Source organism: Hydra vulgaris, chromosome 09 (genome assembly GCF_038396675.1).
Source record: "Hydra vulgaris chromosome 09, alternate assembly HydraT2T_AEP".
Taxonomy (NCBI): domain Eukaryota; kingdom Metazoa; phylum Cnidaria; class Hydrozoa; order Anthoathecata; family Hydridae; genus Hydra; species Hydra vulgaris.
The window spans coordinates 38,294,076-38,301,923 of NC_088928.1; positions in this window are offsets into that span (position 1 = coordinate 38,294,076).

Below are 7,848 nucleotides of genomic sequence, written 5' to 3' on the forward strand. Positions count from 1 at the left end.
TTATTAAAACTAGATGTTTAAAATATAACTACTCAAATCTATATAATCAAAATTTCACAAACCTTATTTAAAAATAAATTCGTTCATAATTGCCTCTCAGTATTGTATTAAAATTATAAAATAGTTTTAATTTTATAAATTTAAAAAAGAAAATTTGTTCCCGTTCTTTGTTCACGTTAATAAATGTTTTTTTGCAAAAATTGTTTACTTCAAAAACGTGTTTTATTTATATATTATTATTAAAGTAAATGAGGACGAGTGCCAAAAAAACACAGCACCCTAATCTAGTTCCTAAAAAAGAAATTAAAAAAGCTTGCATACTTCATCAAGGAGAAGTTGGTCATAATAAAAAAACTGCGTGGTTTTACTGAAAATGCGCTTGCGATAGCGAAGAATGCTTGTTTAGTCACATATTAAATGTCCAATTCAATTTATTTCTATATATACTGCCTAAAAAAATAGTACGGAAAAAACAATAAATAGCACGGATTTGATTATAACTTTTTTTTTACTACAGTCAAATTAGAAAAATCATTAACATTCTACCTGATACGTGCTCAACAACTCTCTTGTATCATTAAAGATGTTACAAAAAGTATGTGAATATAAAAACATTAAACATTCTACAACATCGGAAAAATAGAGCAGTAAAAGTCAACGAGAATGTAGGTGTGAATGATGCAACCTCATCTGAGCGCAGAACCTCAGCCAGAGTTGTTAACAAGGCCGAAAATTGCAAGGCTAAGACCAAGGCCATAAGTTTCAAGGCAAAGGACAAGAGTTTCGAGACCAAGGCCAACAATAAGATTTGCAAGGCCAAGGTCTACGCAAACATTTTCAAAGACCAAAGACTTATATTTTGGCCTTACGTTAAGGCCAATTATGACCAAAGCAGTAGGTAGCAAGTGCTGTGATAATAAAACCACGTGTTGTGAAATTAAATGAAGGTTATGCGCAGAATTCAACGAAGTTAATAAGAAAATATACTTATAGATATAAATGAAAGCCGAAAACAAAAATAAAAATAAATAATAAAAACATTAACTTTATGTATTTTTGTACCTAATGCTAACAACTAATATTAACATCTTTTATTGTTATTAGTTATTAGATATTAAACCTTTAAAATTCTGTTTTTAGTTTTAAGAAAAATATTATCCGTTTAAATTTAATTAATAAATAACGTTAAGATATATCATGTGACTTAACATATTGATGTAATAAATTCTCATTAACCAATCACGTCAAAATTTTCAAGGCCAAAACCAAGTCCAAGGCTAATAGTTTCAAAGCCGAGGCCTTAATTTTTGGTCTTAAAGCAAAGCCAAGCCCTAGGCCAAGGACTATCAACTCGGATCTCAGCTTCGAAATGAGATAGATCAGGTAAATTAAAAAATTCTTGTGTGGGAAATGCAAACAAAAGAGAATTACTGTCAGTTTTCACGTTTTTTATTATTTTGTGTACTACTTCAAAGTTAAAATAATTCCTTTGTTTCATGAAAAATTATTGCGGATGAAGAATGTTGCATTTGCTATCGCAAAAAGACAAATTAAGATAGGAAAGGATATAAAGCGCGGACAAAATGCGTCACGGAAAGTGCTACAAACATATTAAAAGAAAACGTTGCGAGTAAAGCTGACATCCCACGACTCATGGCTAGTATATCGGGCACAGAATGGCAAACTATACTTTTCTTAGAGTTATATTATTATCGGTCTTGTTACCTTAACTATACGAGACCCCAAAAAATTTATTTTATTTAAACAGACTATGTGAAAGAATACGTATTAGACAATTTAGAATTCATACAATCAAGCTAATTGAATTTTACGACGAATTTTAAGAAATTGCACAGATAGGACAAAGATTTCGGATAGAAGGACTTTACAGGATGATGTAGTTTTAGAATTTGGCGGGTCTGTTTGTAGCCACCAAAATACGGCTGTTCTTTCTTATACAACAATACCATTAAGAAGGGAGAAAATCATTACAGTTTTTTTAAAAAAAGATTGAGAATTTAGAAAAAAAGAATAATCCAAAACCGATTGAACAATTTATCGATTATGTTGCACAAGAGTTTCGCAGAGAGTTTTTGTCTATGAAAAACACATATTTTGAGTGGCCACCTAATGTAGACGAATTGCTAAGAGTTACGACTAAAATTCCAACTCTTCTGTATCAACTATTTGAAAGTTCTATTTTGCTTAGTTAGTAAAAGTTAGTAAAAGAGGAATTATCAAAATACACTTTCTTTGTAAAATGTAATGTATAACGCAACAAACGGCCATTATCGATTCTTTAAACACGTGTTACTAGGGTTAAGCACCAAACAAAAAACTGGATCAAAAGAGTTAGTTGATAGAAGATTTTTTGAAGTTTCCTGTGCGTGTAAAAAGTCAAAATAGGAAACGCAGGTTTGTCTTTTTCGATCGCATGGACTTGTACAGATTTATTCAACTGATCGTCTTGTTTAGCACAACAAAATTTTGTTTTCTTGATTAGGACAACAAAATATTATTCGACTGATTCCGATGCAAGTTCAGGATTTTCTAAAACTGATTGAATATCTATTTATGATATATATATATATATATATATATATATATATATATATATATATATATATATATATATATATATATATATATATATATATATATATATATATATATATATATATATATATATATATATATATATATATATATATATATATATATATATATATATATGTACAGCTCCGGTTTCTTTTCACAATTTATATTCATTTGTTAATAAGCTTGGCGATAGGTATAATATGTATAAATTAAATTAACATGATACACAAAAATAAAATTAATAAAACAAAATTTAAATATACAAGTAAAAAGTCAAATAAATTTTTTTTATATAAGAATTCGTAAAAACATTATAAATAAATCAAAACAACTAAATTTAAAAATATATAAGCATGTTTTCAATAGAGAGAATGATATTTTTTAATTTCCTTTTAAATGCGAAAAAGTTTCAGTCGTGAGAAATATCAAAATTTTTCAAAACTATATTGTTCCATGAAAACGCTCCTTGAAAAGAAATACAAAACTTGCCTAAATTGGTTTTGAAAACTGGTTGAAAAAGGAAAGTATCATTTCTTAAATTATATTTATTTTTTTCTTTTAAGGAATATAAATTATGAAAAGAAACCGGAGTTGTACGAGTTTTACATTTAAACATAAAACACAGTACATTAAAAATATATAGTTGAAATATGTTTAAAATATTCATTTTAATAAAAAGAGGCTTAGCATGTGAAAAATGGTCTTTAAAATTTATAAGACGAAAAAAATTTATAAGTTTCTGTTGGCGATGAAGAGGTTCTAATTTACTTTTATTAACACTACCCCAAGCCGCATTCGCATAGTTTATGTGGCAATGAATGAATGAATGGTATAATCGAGTTAAAATATGTTCATTTAACATGCTTCTTGCTTTATATAATATACCTATACTTTTCGAAATTTTGCAGGTAATGTTTTCAATATGTTTTTTCCATGTGAGATTTTCATCAATTGAAACTCCTAAAAAGTTTGTACATGTTGCTCTCTTAATTACAGGAGGAATCTTGATAGGAAGTAGACGTTTTTTAGAGTTAGAATGAAAAAGAGACCATTTTTTTTTTTCGATATTCAGAGAAAGTTGGTTTGATTTAAGCCATTGAGAAACTTTCATTAATTCATTGTCCATACAAGAAAATAGTGTCGTTATGTCGTTATAAGATAAAAAAAAATTGTGTCATCAGCAAACATAACTGTCATCAAATTGGATGCTTCATAGAGGTCGTTTATGTAAATGAGAAAAAGAAGAGGTCCTAGTACAGATCCTTGAGGAACTCCGCAAGTTATTTCTAATAGTTGAGATCGCGATAATTGGTCAAAATGAACAAATTGTTTTCTATTGTGTAAATAACTTTTTATTAGCTTAAGAAACTTTCCTGTGATTCCATAATATTTTAGTTTTTTGAAAAGGATTTTATGGTCAATCATATCAAAAGCTTTTAGTAAGTCAACAAAAATGCCTAAAGTAAATTCGGACTCTTCAAATGAATCTGTAATACATTGAGTTATTTTTAGTATAGCGTGCTCAGTAGAGTTATTTTTCCTAAACCCATATTGATTTTTATATAATATATTATTTTGAGACAGATGTTTAAAAATTTTTCTATAAAGAACTCTCTCTAAAATTTCAGAAAAGACAGAGAGAACAGAGATAGGACGGTAATTACTGACATTCAACAACTTTCCTCCTTTAAATATTGGTGTATTTTTTGCTATTTTCAGCTGATCAGGAAATATTCCTTGATCAGTTGAACAATTAAATACTTTATATAGAACATTTTTTATGGTTTCATATGAGTTAATAACCACGTTTCCGCAAATATCATTATGACCTATTGCTTTGTTTGACTTAAGCATTTTAAATGCTTTATCAAACTCATCAAAAGATAATTCAATAGAATCTAGACAAGACACTAAAGGAAAATTAAAATTATTAATTTTTTTGTTTCAGTTTGAATATTTTTAGCTAAATTTTTTCCTACTGAAATAAAAAATGTGTTCATTTTATCAGCCATCACTCTCAGATCATAAAAAATTTCATCATTAATTTTGATGGCATTTGGTAAAGAGTCTGATTTCTTACTGTCTGTAATTTCTCTTAAAAGTTCCCATGTGTGTTTTGAATTTTGTTTATGTTTTTCCAATAAATTTAGGTAATAATTTTTTTTTAACATTTTTCTTTGGACTTCAAATGTTTTAACATAAGTCTTGTAAATTGTTTTAATTTCGAATGATTTAGTTTTTTAATATTTGATATACAATTTTTGCTTTATTTTAGAACATCTTTTGAAATCTTTCATAATCCATGGCGACGTTATATCTTTCTTTTTTTTTAATATTTTATATTTCGGAAAATATTATCATATACTTCAAAAAATGTTTTTAAAAACGAATTATAAACTAAATTAGCATCATCAAAATCATTAATGTGATTCCAATGAAGTAAACATAATTGTTCCTTGAATGCGATACAATTTGTTTCTGTAAAAAATCGTTTAATAAGAAGTTTATTTTGATGGAGCAGTTTAAAGTTTTCTACGTTTATAGAAAAAAAAATTGGAAAGTGATCTGAGACGTCACTTTTAATTATGCCTTTTTTTTATAGATAAGTTAAAAATATCTGTAGTAATTATATTGCTAATAACGAAGCTGATGATAATGTAATTCTAGTAGGTTTGTTTATTAACGGTATTGCTCCATTTTCAAAAATATCATTATAAAATTTGTTATTGTTGTTGTTAGCGTGATAATCGTAGCAATTTAAATTAAAATCACCAATTATGTAGTTTAATTCCTTTTCATGTATATCTTATTTAGTTATATCATTTTGCAGAATTCATTAAAATTTTCTATTACACCAGATGGTTGACGATAACAACAACATAAAATCATATTTTTAGAATTTTGGTTTATAATTTCAATAGTCAAAACCTCTTTATCGCCATCAGAAACTTGTTAAATCAAGCCTATAAATGAATCTCAAGGATTCATTAATGTAAAAAAGAACACCACCACCTTGCTTTTTAGTTTTACGCGCTAAAGAAATTGTATTAAAACCTGGAAGGTGGAGATTTGAACTTTTTACATTTTCAGAGCTACACCAAGTCTCTGTGATGCATATAATGCTAAAAATATGTAATGTTTCCTTTTCGAAATTTTCGAAATTTTTTTTAAGCTTCTGACATTAAAATGAATAACATTAAAAAAATTCCATTGGAGAAAATCTTTTATTTCTTTTATATAAAAATATGAGCAGTTTTGAAGAGCATCTGCTTCTCTAAAATAATTTAAGTCAGGATCGGAACCATTATCAAGTATAAAATCATTAGTTTGAAAAAAGTTAAATGAACTTGGTTCAAAATTATTTATTTGGTTTGAATCCATTTTTAGATTTTAATAGTTAAAAAAAAATGAAAATAATAAAAATAAAATATGCTTAAAAATCGCGTGAGCTTTGTTTATTGTAAACAACTTTAGCATACTTTCCTTTGCCTCGTAGCTCTTTTGCTTCTGTAAATAACTTTCGTCTTATTTCCATTGTTCTTGCACTGAAATTCTCGTTGACAATCAATTTTTCATTCCTGAGTTTCGCCTTAGCAAGCTTTTCCAAAATCGCACTTTTGTCTTTATAGTTTAAAAATTTTACTACGATAGTTCTGTTTTTTTTTTAACTTTTTCACCCAAATGTTTTCCTCCAACCCTATGAGCTCTCTCAACTTCAATATTATTAAATACTCTTAGTTTAGATATGAAAAAGTCTTTTACCTTACTTTCAGTGTCGTCCCAGGTTTCATTTTCATTTTCTTCTAATCCATTAGTTCATATGTTATTTCTGCGATTTCTATCTTCTTGTCTTTTAAGTTGATATCTTTTTAGTAGTTGATATTTCCGATAATAAGTTTTCATATTTATGACTGACAAATTCAACAGATTTTTTTAAATTCCATCACTTTTTAAATATTTATTCTCTTCTTGCATACTCAATATTTTGATTTCAAGTTTATCAATTTTGTCGTTAAATATTTTCATTATTGTGTTTTCATGTGTATCCATAATTTCTTTGAAAAGCGCCATTGTAATTTTATTAACGTAAGTATATATATATTTAAAAAAATTATTAACGTGACGTCATGAGTATCAAATAAGAACCCAAATTCGGCCCTTGAACCACTTTAAGAGTTGCCCGTATTTTTTTCCCAAGAAATTGTTATTTTTTATAAGGTTTTCATAAGAGGTTATCTAACGTTTAACGTAAATATGTATTATTAAGTTTGAATAAAAAAAATATCAGTCTGACGTCATCAGTACCAAATAAGGGCCCAAATTTGACCATTTAAACACATTATATACTAAAACAAATCTATATTCTATTATAATGCCATGTCGAATTCCTAAACATACTTGAGTTACTTGAAGTCGATGTGGTAAAATTGTTGTATATATATATATATATATATATATATATATATATATATATATATATATATATATATATATATATATATATATATATATATATATATATATATATTGGGGTGGGTCATATTTTTAATTTTTCGGATTTTTGCATTGTTACTAGTGGGAAAAGTTGCTACCCCATGTTATATGACTACCTGAAAAATATTAGCATTTTTGAATTTAGTTTAAAAGGGCGCAACTTTAGCTTGTATTATATGGGTATGAGATCCTCTGTTATTCGCTTACATATCACCTGAAAATAATTAAAAACACATGTAAAGAATAAAAGCTACATTTGTATACTAAAAAATAATGTAAAAATGCAAACCCTTATATAAATTCCTTTTTACTGTCGAATTTTGGATATTTAAGTTTCTAATTTGAAGCGGAAACAAGCATTACATGACGTTTTTTATAGGCTGTGACAATCTTAGATACTTTAGATACTTCTTTGACAAGACGTTCAACATTTTGAGAATGGCATGGAATATCATGAACTTGGAGAGTGCCATTTTTAACATTGAATAAGAGGTCTTCACTGTTCACTTCAGATAAAATCGGAGAAGGAGAGATATCAACATTTGACCAGTCGACATATCTAAATATGAGGATGGAAATTGAGAGAAATCTTTTGTAGAGAGAAAACACGCACCCGATCAGTACTATCTTCTCTTCTACATACAATAATTTTCTTTGCTGCATTGACCGCTTTTTTTTGCTGCATTGACCGCTTTGATGGCTGACAACAAACCATTTTCAAGATGAGCAAAATAACAATTTCTTTGCAACACTTTC